The sequence below is a fragment of the Ixodes scapularis genome, unplaced genomic scaffold (genome assembly GCF_016920785.2).
Source record: "Ixodes scapularis isolate PalLabHiFi unplaced genomic scaffold, ASM1692078v2 PGA_scaffold0__279_contigs__length_252992795, whole genome shotgun sequence".
NCBI classification, from domain to species: Eukaryota; Metazoa; Arthropoda; class Arachnida; order Ixodida; family Ixodidae; genus Ixodes; species Ixodes scapularis.
The window spans coordinates 202,896,024-202,908,529 of NW_024609835.1; positions in this window are offsets into that span (position 1 = coordinate 202,896,024).

Here is a 12,506-nt window from a genome sequence, read left to right on the forward strand (position 1 = left end):
ACGTTTAACGCCGTATAACCCGCATTATAATTTAAAAGTAGAATTAACCATGGCTACGTTTTTGGGCACAATGTCCAGAAATAAATAAATATATATATGTATAATCTTTTATCAAAAAGCTTTAAATTATCTGTACACTGTCAGGTCCGCGTTTTCAAACTTTAAATTTGGGAACCTTTGCATGGTAGTGAAATTTCTGATTACATGGTTTGAAGATACAACAGTTTTCCTTTTATTTTCACAACCCTGGCAAAAAAAAAAAAAAACAAACAAACTTCAAAAGTTTTGTTGTTATCACCGTAGCTGCAAAATTTACGGCGCCGCTTATTTTTGTGTAATATATTTTTGATTCTTAAGTTCAGTTTATAGCACTGTCATCCATTACAGTCTCTGCGCACCACGGTGACACATGGCGGTGCTGTGGGCTCAAAGAAGCTCCCACAAGATTAATATCTCAGAATTTAAAGAAAAAAACAGGAACAGCACAAGTTGATCTGCGAAATTCGTAGAATAGAGAGGTAATAGAACGTTCTGAGGGTTGCAAGCTTCTAGCAATATGATTTAGATACTTTTTTGAACTGCTATAATGTGCTTTTTGTATATTCCCTCGTTCTCGACGCCGGCGTCGATGGCCATTACAACGCTGCTTTCGCTGTGCCGATGTAAGTACTTCTGTTGGCACGAGAGTCTATCGCGATATAGGCTCGTCTATTTGACGCCCATGGAGTTTTGAGAGAGCTGTTTCTAACGTCAGCGCAAATGTAATCAGCCTAGGCAGAGCAACGACGGACCACTCGCGACGCGAGAGCCGACTGCCCCTCGATCTGCCTGGCCGCGTTCGCTCTGCTAAAATTTGAACATGGGGCTCTCGAGCAGCGTTAGCTTGCTGATGATGAAGGACGCTGCTGTATCTAGCGGTGCCACGAACTTTTTCCGAACCGAAGTTTCGATGACCGAATCAAGCGGTTCGAAAGGTTCGAAAGATATCGAATTTTCGAACTTTCCATATCGAGAAATTCGACGGAAGTCGAATTTTTGAACTTAATAAACTAAGAAGTTCGACGTTTTTCGAAATTTTAAACGTAATACGCTGCAAAATTCAATGCTTGCCGAACTTTTGAACTTGATAGACTAAATAAGTTCGATGATTTACGAACTTCCAAACTATTTGCACTAAAAAGTTGGAAGCGTTTTGAACTTTCGAACTTCCTACGCTAAGAAATTCGATAATTTTCGAACTTTAAAACTTATTAATCTAAAGGATTCGAAAATTGTCGAACTTTCGATTCCTGAAAAGTCAGAAGTTGGACGAACTTCCATCTTTTAGGGGAGAAGTTCGAAGTTCGTCGAACTTCAAAAGACCGGCAGGCGGTTTTATTTGGATTCAACCAGTAAGGTACATTGGTAATCTTTTTTTTTGCAATTTTACATGCGGTGCCGCATTCCTTGCGAAAGACAATGCCGTTTATTTCAATCATCTGGCATGCTTGACATTAAAGAAATAGATTTCCGATGGAGCGAGGAAGGACGACGGGTTTTTGACAATTCTCGTTTGTGCCCTATTTGAAGCGCGATATAGCCGAAGCTATTTATGGTAGAGATGTTAAACTTTTTAAGAATGATGTATGTATAGCCTAGATAAGTGTCGTCTTAAGATTGATTATTGTTGATCAAGACGAGTTTCAAAGAAACATCCAAACATGCACCTACGGGCAATTATGCCCTAATTAAACTTGGTCATTTTTTTCGCCTGCATTGTTTGAGGCATCGCATTTAAATTAACGGCATTAACAGTACATATCATTGCGATGTGCAGAATACAAAATAATGTATTTATTGTTTTTTCACGTTTAAGAATAAATTAGCTCATGGGGGAAGATTTCTAAAATTGTTCAAGTTCAGCACGTCGTAAATTGTTTTTTCTCATTTTCCGTTTTTGGGACGTGTTTCTTTTGGCCTGTACACATTTTGGTTGGAGAAACGTGTTTCATAGTTCTGGGCCTCTGAATATGCAAGAATACAACACTTCCGGCGGGTTCTTGATAGTTTTTTTCTCTCCAGCTTGTTATTGTTGTATTTATTGTTATGTTTATTTACTGATTCTCTTTTACCAATGACACCGTTATTTAGGTCGAAAAGACACAGCTTTGAACTTCCGAGCCACCGAGCATGTGACGGGTAGCGCCTTCTGAGAACGAGTTTCTAACAATGACCATCTACGTGATCTTCTATGCAGTGAAGAGCGACGGTAGCTATATATCTGCATAAATAATTTCAGATTAAAATAAGCTCGACAATGCCCTCTTTATTAGTCCGAAATATCTGGGAGGGAGGGGGAGAGACTGGAGCCCCCCCCTCTTTAACAGTCCCTCTTTAACAGTCCGAAATAACTGGGAGGGAGGGGGAGAGACTGAAGCCCCCCCCCCTTCTCCCCCCCCCCCCCCCCTCCCCCGTTTTTCCTCTTCCGACGCCACTTGTATGGTAGAACGCTCCTCGAGCTCAAGTTCTGTCAGCTACTGTGCTTTTTGCTCGGCGTTTCTTTCACCCCAGAAAATAAACCTCCAAAGCGATTACAAACAACATAATTGTCAAGGTGCAGGCGAGCTGGTGTATGTTAATCATGATGCAAAATCCCGAGACTGGAAATAATATTCGGAAGAAATAGTGTAAGAAGAAAGAAAAAAAAAGGGGACAGGAGAACGTCTCGAACTCAACAAAGTTGAGTTTCAGACGTTGTCCTAAGCTGAGTTTTCAGCTGAGTTGAGTTTAAGACGTTGTCCTGAGCTGAGTTTAAGGTGTTGTACTGTCCCCTTCTTTCTGTTTTCTAACACTTTTTTCTTTCAAATTTCATTCCCAGTCTCAGGAGCTTGCATCATGTAGAAACTAAACTTACTATATGCCAGCGTCACTCGGGCGGCGCTCGATCAGATTACTACCCGCGTGCAAGGGGGTAGGGGGATAGTTTGCCAGATCACTTCAAGGTTTTTCTGAGCCTCAACCACCTGTCTTCCCCTGGCCCTTTCGAACTGGATGAGTATCGTTAAACAGTGCGTTCGTAGGATCCCTACTTCGTGATGCTCGTTAATAACCACCCCGGGCTGGTGGTCACAAATAAGTCACAGTGAAATTATCTATTGTCACACGTCACTCTGCACTGGTAAATATACCAACACATCCGGGACACTCGTCGTCTCATATATTTGCCTGACCAACTTCGCGCAGTCTAAATATCACACCCGAACATTTCTAAACCTGATTTCGTGAAAACCAGTGAGGCGTGAAAACGTTATTGGAAACTGAAACAGTGGCGGAACATGAAAACAGAAGTTCGAACTTTACGCACTTGGACTTCAACGAAAATGGAAACCTCCGAAATTTTTTTCTCTTTTTTTTTTTTTTGAATTTAGCCCTAAAAGAGAATCGAAACCTTTGAACTTTTCGAACTTTATGTAAAAAGAAATTCGAAATGCTCAAATTTATCGAGCTTATGTTTTTAAAAATTCGAAACGTTCGATTTTTCGAATTTTAGATCCAATGAAATTCGAAACATTCGAATTTCTTGAATTTCGAAATAGGGAAGTTTGAAATCTTTGAATTTATCGAACCTCAAGTAAACAAATATTCGAAATAATCGAACCCGAACTTTTAGGAACCGTGAAAGCTTCGAACTTTTCGATTTCGAAACCCCACGATTTTGGAAAGGTGCGAATTTTTGGAATTTGAACCTCCGTACGGTCGAAAATATCAAACCTTTCGAATTCGAACATCAGTTTGGTTCGAAAATATCGAAACCTTTCGAATTTGAACCTAGGGTTGTTCGCGGCATCCCTAACTGTATCGTTGAGAATCCTTTGCATTGCTAACGTGAAAACTTTCCGGTGCTCGGCGCATCCTACGCAGCAGCACCTGTCATCAACCGTCCTCGCAGCATCGCAATCTTTCTGGTGACTATTGGCAGTCCACGAGTGCCGGCGGTTCTTTGTCACGACCTGATTGCGAGAATGTTATGTACCCCCGCCAACATGAAACCCCGTGACGCTGAACCGCCGGCGCTCACAGACGAAAGGTTGCGATGCGGCGCGAATGGTTCTTGAAAGACGCCGCGTAGGGTACACTGGGCGGTGGAACGACTTCGCAGCAGTTTGAAGGGCAACGAATTCGCGACGATAAAGTAGTGTGTTGTATCTTCATCAAGCTATTGGTACCTTAGAGTCCCACGCTCAAATTTCAGGAGCGCGAACGCGGTAATCTAGATAGAGAAGCAGCCGGCTCTCGAGTCGCGATTGCTACGTCATTGATCGGCCTACACTGATGTCATGCGCAATGGCATTCAAAGCAACCCTCTCGGTATTATAATAGAGTTCAAGTTCAATAGACGAGATTATAGCGCGATAGACAGTTGTGACAAAAGTATAACTCACCTCGGTAGCAACGTAGGCAGCGGCCTTACGTTCGATGACGCCCGCGTCGAGAACGACAAAACACACACAAACAGATTAAATATAAAACAATACAGCGTCACAGAAATAAACACATATTAACGAAAAACAAACATGGCATCCACGCGAAGAAGTAGAAGACGTTAAAGCTATGAATTGTGTATGTTTACAAAACAATAAATACACACTGAAACAGATAGAAAGGGATTATTATAGCTAAAAACGGAAAATAGAGATGACGTCAAAGTTCAGGTAAGACAATGCGAACGTCAACGCCGATGTAAGGCAATAGAGGGCAGCCGGTAAAACTGCAATAGGTGTTTAAGCAGATAAGGACGCTTTTGTGATCGCGTCTATACAGCACCGGCGACGTACGCCCAATTAGGCTGGCTAAAGAAAGTTCTCGCCCCGAGCGAGCGCATGAATGACTCTCTTCCACTTTCCTACCTGTGCATTACTAAGAGGTTCGCGAGTGTATAGGTTAAGCGACATAAAATACCAATGAACCGGTTAAAAAATTTTGAATGGACGCGTGTCTATAGCCTGAGAGAAATGCATCCCTCTATAGGCGGCTAAACCGAGTCCTATAGCTTTGGTGACAAACACACCCTTGAGTCGGCTCAAGAAAATTCATTGGTCGCAAGTATGTAAATTTAGGGACACACACTACTTTATAGCCGCATACAGAGCACTGAATACTCGCAAATCTATTGCGCGAAGGACATACATTTTTTTATAACTCTCTAAAGCAAAATCAGAGAGTCGCAAGTCGACTCTCCGATTTTGACAGATACTATCCTATAGCCGTCTATAGAAATCTGAATGGTCATGATTGTATAACGTTGTAGACAGATTATTCTTTAGGTGTTTATAACGTGTTTCGTAATAGCTCATCATAGGATTTTGAATGAACGGCGCACACACCATTTTCGTATGGAAACCCCGTGCGCTGCAGCGGGCTGCAGTCAGGCGGCTAGCCACAAGAGCGTCACCTGAGGACCAAGGGGGGATATACCCCAGGGAGCACACCAATTTTGGTCCGACATTTGCCTAACATTGGCAAAGACCGGCCTCAATATCGGACAATATTGGAAGCGCTACCCGATCCAACGTCGGCCCAGTCATTAGTCCCATTATTGGGCCCTTGTTCAGCCATCGTTCAAGCCAATGGTGGTCCCACATTGGCAAAGACCGGCGTAATATTGGACAATACTGAAAGCGCTACTCGATCCAATGCTGGCCGTCATTGGTGCTGACGTTGGGCCATCGTTTCACTCGCCCAGCTGTTTGCAAATGCACTCGCCAAGCTGTTTGCAAAAACGAAGGTAAACAGACACAAGGGATTGTTTTCAAATCAAGAATTTTATTACACTCAGCCGATTCTGTAGATAAGTACAAACTTAGCGATTTGTAATATGTGAAGAGCTACTAGTCAGCGGTTATACAAGTGAGAAAATTGCAAATCAAACAACAATTATGGTAATTCTTGGATTGTGACGTCCAGTCTCCCACCAGCCGGCAGAATGTTTTCCCCGAAATCAAACGGGCACTCGACCCTCATTGACTGTGACATCAGTTTATCGAACGACGCTTCATCGACAGATCTTTTCATTAACACGCGATGTTTCATTAAAAAAAAAAAACTCAGAATATCTTTTTTTTTCTTTTGTAATAAGCTGCTGCAGTCTCACAAAGAAGCGGCGTGAACGGGTGGGCTGAATCGGTGAGCACTAGCCTCAGAAACACACGCTCGACGAAGTGCCCCTACAGCGCGCAATCCGCGTAACAAATGTCGATGAAACGTTAATGTCGACAAAACGTGTATCCACGAGAAGGTTGTCACGAAAAGGGTTTTCGCGAAACGCAGGAAGCAAAAAAATTAGTATTCTACCTGCAGCTGTGACATTATTTCAAGCAGATGATGGCAGGCGGCTGTCGGTAAGATTGCGGGAAATTATTTTCCCGGCTGCCAGGAGATAGGCACTGCCTAATTATTGAGGTTATCCGGAAGGGTAGCCGTAGACGAACGGTCAGTGATCAACAAGTAGGCTGCAGCGCACTTACGTTGAATATACCGGACCTGAAAGATGCAATCCGAGGTATATGTCGACATGGGCACTGCAGAACAACCACTCAAACACAAAAACTAGAAGGGAGTGATCTGTGAAGATTCAACACGGTGTAGCACACGCTGCCGTTTGCCGAACCGAACACTAAACGATTTACAAGAATGGCTTGGGATTTTTTGAAGAAATCGATACGGGTAGGACTTTTCGAACGAGATACCATTTACCACAGAAGTGAAATTCACAACAGGCCCGCAGGCCGCATCTCACGCGAAACTAGGTCCGGTCTTCGCAGGCATTCCAGGATTGTCAACGGTGAATGCGCCATCCGTCAAACCATGTGGTTACGCTTCTGCCGTTACCCGCACACAGAGAGCGGTGTCAAGCGGAGAAAAAAGTATACGGTCCATTGGTCCGGCAAGTACGCACCGTCTACCACGCCTTCAGCTTAGGGAGAGAGATGAAAAGAGAGAAGAAGTAGAGAGGAAGCAGGCGAGAACGGGTGTGCGCTCACAAAGGCTAATCTTCAGGGGCATCTCAACCGCGAACACAACAAGAGGATTTGTCACTTGTACCCAAGGTTGATAGTGCAGTGGATCTTATGCGTAACCATGGGCTTTAGGTAGGTTCCGTGCTCAACTTTACCACCCGCTTCGAGACTGTAGTCATGTGACCCTAACCGGGGACAGGATTGGCCTAAAACAGGCATAGGGTTTACACTGCTGTCAATACCGATTAAACAGGACAGCTCTTTGAAGGCCAGCTTTTGAACTTCTAACCCTGCAGGTGGCACCTGTGAAAGCAGGTGTTTGGCGAGTGGCGTCTCCACGGACCTCGAGCCATGCGGATTCGCCCGCCCACGTCTGGCTTTGCTTGGCTTTCCCGTGTTCGGGAAAGAGGGCATCCTGGTGGTTCCGTCGAACCCGGGGTAGGTTTGGACCCTTCGGGGCCCCCCGGGTGAGGCAATACACCACTTCGGCCCCTGCTTCCCGTAGACGGGTGTCCTGGCTTGGCCCGACCAGGATGATGCAGTCAGTCGCCATTTCTTCTACTATCCCCTCTTTTCTTTCTCTTTCTTCCTTTCTCCTATTCTTCGTTTTCACCTTCTTTGGCGGCAAGGGCAAACCTTGGGTGGCGACAGAACTCTCTTTTGATCCACACTTGTTTATAGCTTCCCAGTAGCCTGTAAGAGTAGCATACTCAGTCAGACAAGCCAGACCTGTTATGAGATGTTACCTATCCTCTTGTCGGACTCCGCGGTGGGTGGTGCGCTAGGGATGCCGAAGTTTCTGCCCTTCACATGGGTTCTAAGCAAAAAAACCTCCCCCGATTAGACCTTGAAAAGGGTCTGGACCGAAGTAGTTACCAAAGACTCATCAGATACAGCCCAGTAGAGCCTCAGCCGCTTTCTGGTAATGCATTCGGAACAAAATAGAAAACCACATGGCAAGCTTTCACCCTTTCTTGTTTCAAAGACTCTAGAAAACTTAATTGGTCAAAACTTTAAAGCAAAGAAATCAGCACCTGGTGACTTTCTCGTTGAAGTACAAAACGGAGTTCAGAGTGTGATTCTCTTAGATTTAAACAAGATCTTTGATTACAAAGTGTCTGTCACTCCACATCGCACCTTGAACAGCTGCCGGGGCGCCATTTCAGAGGATGACCTTCTAGAATCTAGTGAGGACGAGATCTTCGAGGGCCTTTCCGGGCAGGGAGTGGTCGCTGTGCGACGAATCGCAATTGCATGGATGGAGAGGAGAGACCCTCAAAGCACCTGGTCCTCACTTTTCCATCCACCGTACTGCCTGAGAGCATTAAAGCAGACTAACTCCACTGCAAAGTGAGCCCTTATATGCCTAACCAAAGGCGATGCTTCAAGTGCCAAAGATTTGGCCACAGCTCGGTAACCTGCCAAGGTAAAACAACGTGTGCTAAATGTGGAGGCACAGACCATCCAGCCGACACATGCGAGGGTACACTTCTCAAGTGTACCAACTGCTCTGGTGACCACCTCACCTACTCTCGAGCCTGTACGAAGTTGCAAGAAGAAAAGATTTTAGCTTTAAAGAGAAAAGAAAACCTGACTTACCCCGAGGCAAGGAAACGATTTACCTTCCTCGAAGGAGGGACTTATGCCGAGGCGGCAGCCACGGGGGCTGCGCCGCCACTCAAGGCCTCGGTGGGCACTCAGTACGGTTCTCGAGACTTTAAATGCTCCACCAGCCCCCCAACCCCCAGCGAGGCTCCTGTGGGTTCTCAGACCCCGGCAGCCCCGCCAAAACTTCCACGTACTAAGACAATGCCTCATCGTCTTGGCCCGAAACCTCGAGTGGTGCTTGACGCCACTCCCTCTCGCAGCAGTGAGGGGCCCACTCCTTCCTCTTCCCAGCGGGAGGAGGAGGCCATGGAGGTATCTGTCGATCCGACAGAACCACCTCCACCTGTCAAGGGAGGCACAAAATCTTCCCCTGAAAAGGGGGATCAGAAGAAAAAAAACACGTGTCACTGCCCCAACCAACGCAAGCTAACCTTTGTCCACTTGGTCACAGCTACGACCCTCACATTTTAACCACATCTTAAGCAAGCAAACAAATGGGTCACGTTGGCTTCCTGCAGTGGAACTGCCGGGGTCTACTAGAAAACATAGATGACGTTCATTATTTTCTGGACGAGCTGCAGCCTATTGCTGTCTGTTTGCAGGAAACTCAACTTAAGAACACACACACTGATATTTTACGTCGTCACCGTGTTTTTAGGAAAGATCGTTTGTCAGCCCAGTCTTCTGGTGGTGTTGCTGTGGTTGTACGGAGAGGAGAAGCATGTGCTGAGGTCCCTCTTTATAGACCACTTGAAGCTGTGGCAACCCGTGTTTTAGTTGACCGCCTCATTACCATTGTGTCATCATATCTTCACCCACATGTTCCACTTCATATTCATGAACTCGAAGGTCTTATTGATCAACTGCCAGAACCCTTCTTAATTTTAGGCGATTTTAATGCTCACAATACTATGTGGGGCAGTGAGCGACTTGATTCTCGTGGCAAGGTCATAGAACGTCTTTTTCTGTCTTCAGGTTTGTGTCTTTTAAATGATAAAGAACCAACATTTTGCAGTGCACCTCATAACTCCTTCACGTCCATCGACCTGTCTATTTCATCACCCTCATTGTTTCCTTGTTTTGCTTGGACCGTTCCGGTCATTTCAAAGAGCAACGTCGCACTTCCCACCATTTTAAAACGCGTTCCTAGGTGGAAGTTAGAAAAGACAGATTGGGGGCTTTTTAAATTAAAGGCAACACTGGATGCCTCTCTCCTGGCAAGCTTGTCTCCAGACGATGCCACATTATATATCACCGAACATATTCTTAATGCAGCTTTTGAGGCTATTCCGCAGACTTCTGAAAACATGCCGAAGAGGTGTAAACCATGGTCGAACAAACACTGGGCATCTACAAGAAAAGAACAGCATAAAGCCTGGGATACGTCCAGACGGTACCCAACTCCTCTCAATTGAATAGAGTTCAAAAGGAGAAAAGCAAAAGCTCGATGGACGAGGAAACGAGCTAAACGAGGAAATTGGATTAAGTGTATCTCTTCAGTCAACAGTTTTGTCTCGTCCAAAGAAGTGTGGGATCGATACCGCAAAATCAAGGGTGATTATCATGCTTTTGTGATTCCTCTTTTCCATTCTCCTAGAATCTCGCTCACAGATGTGGCTAATGTCCTCGGAGAGCGGTTCCTCAATGTTCCTAGCTCCAAGATTTACAGGGCAGAATTTAGACAATTCAAGACTCGTGCAGAATGCCATCGCATTAGTATGTCTGGAGGAAATACTGCAGGATACAACAAACCTTTCACAATAGACGAACTTAAGTTGGCTCTTAGTCTTAAGAAACATTCGGCCCCTGGCCCTGACAGGATTCATTACGAGAGGATTCGTCAGCTAGCCCCAAATCTCTGGAAACTTTGCTTTGGTTTTTTAATCATCTGTGGACGCAGGCATACTTTCCCCAAGCAAGGAAGCAGGCCCATGTTATCCCACTGTTGAAACCTGGTAAAGACTCGTCAGTTCCATCCAGCTACCGCCATATCGCGCTTACAAGCAGTCTTGGCAAAATATTTGAGCGTATGATCAATAGGAGACTGGTGTATTTTCTTGAAATGCAGGGTTTCTTTGATCGGAACTAGTGTGGTTTTCGTGGAGAGCGGTCAACTGTTGACCACCTAGTGCACCTGGAAACGACTATACGTAACGCTATTGTAAACAGGCAGCACTGCGTGTCAGTCTTCTTTGACTTGGAGAAGGGGTACGACACAGCATGGCGGTATGGAATACTAAGAGACCTGTTTGCATGTGGTTTACGTGGTCGCATGCTGTGTGTTATAAAAAGCTTTCTGTCTGACCGAAAATTCAAAGTTAGACTGGGTGCCACATATTCATACCTTTTTATTCAGGAGAATGGCGTGCCACAAGGAGGGGTCTTGAGCGTTACATTATTTGCCGTGAAGATCAACTCTCTTTCGAAGGTGATACCACGCACTGTGTCTTACTCCTTGTACGTTGATGACGTTCAGATATCAGTTTCTTCTTGCAATCTCTCCAGCTGTGAACGCCAGCTGCAGCTCGCAATAAATAAAATGAGTCAGTTGGCCGACGAAAATGGTTTCCGGTTCTCACCTGAGAAGACGGTGTGCGTATCGTTTTCTCTAAAACGTGGAATAACGCTGGATTCATCATTAGAGATCAATAGAACTCCCATATGTACCCGAAATGAACACAAGTTCTTAGCACTCATTTTTGATGGGAAGCTAAATTTTATTTCACATTTGAAACAGCTAAAACATAAATGCCTAAAATCTGCTAATATCCTCAAAGTCTTGTCACACAGGTCATGGGGATCTGACAGAAAGTGTCTGCTGCGCCTGTATAATTCCATCGTCAGGTCCCGCCTTGACTACAAAGCAGTAGTTTACAGATCGGCAAGGTTATCGGCACTCACGATGTTGGATCCTGTTCACCACCTTGGCCTTCGACTTGCCACAGGGGCGTTTCGGACATCTCCAGCCCTCAGTTTATATGTAGAGACAAATCAGATGTCGCTGGAAAAAAGACGGCAATATATTAGCTTGATTTACGCCTACAAAGTCCTGTCAGACCCTAACCATCCAACATACCGCTGTGTGCATGACTTTAGTTCTTCCCTTATTTTTCAAAACAAGCCTAGTATCGTGCGGCCGCTTAGTCTTCGCCTTGAGGACATCCGTCAATCTCTTAGTCTCGAACTGAATGACATAAGCTTGCTCGAAAGAACCGACACAGTTGCCCCTTGGGACCTGCTGCCAGTCAGCTGCGATTGGTGTTTCACCAGGTTCAACAAACATAACATTTCTCCAATAATCATCCAGCATGAGTTTTATGAGGTGCTAAAAAAGTACAAAGATTATGCACAGTTTTATACCGACGGGGCAAAGACCTCCCCTTTTGTTGGATCTACTGTGTACTCTGAATTATTTACGAGCGTTCAGCGGTTGAAAAGTGTTGCTAGTATATTCACTGCAGAACTTCAAGGTGTATTAACTACAGTGGACTATATTATAGAAAGCCGTACAATGAAGGCCATCGTGTTTGTTGATTTTCAAAATGTAATAACTGCAATCAGCTCTGTAAAGGATTCAAAGCATAATCTCATCCAGCTTGTGCATGCAAAAATAAATAGGGGCCTACAAACCGGCATGACATCATATTTTGCTGGGTACCTAGCCACGTTGGGCTCAGGGGCGATGAGAAGGCTGACAGGCTTGCGGCCTCTTCTAAAAACTTGCTGGAAACACGTCTGCTGCTACCACATCAAGACCCGAAGCCTATTTTGTGGGCAGCAATTTTCCTAAAATAGCAAACAGAATGGAATAAACAGCATGACAACAAGCTGCACCTCATCAAACCTGTTTTAGGGATATGGGAGAGCTCTTCCCATAAAACCCGGACTCGTGAGATATTACTC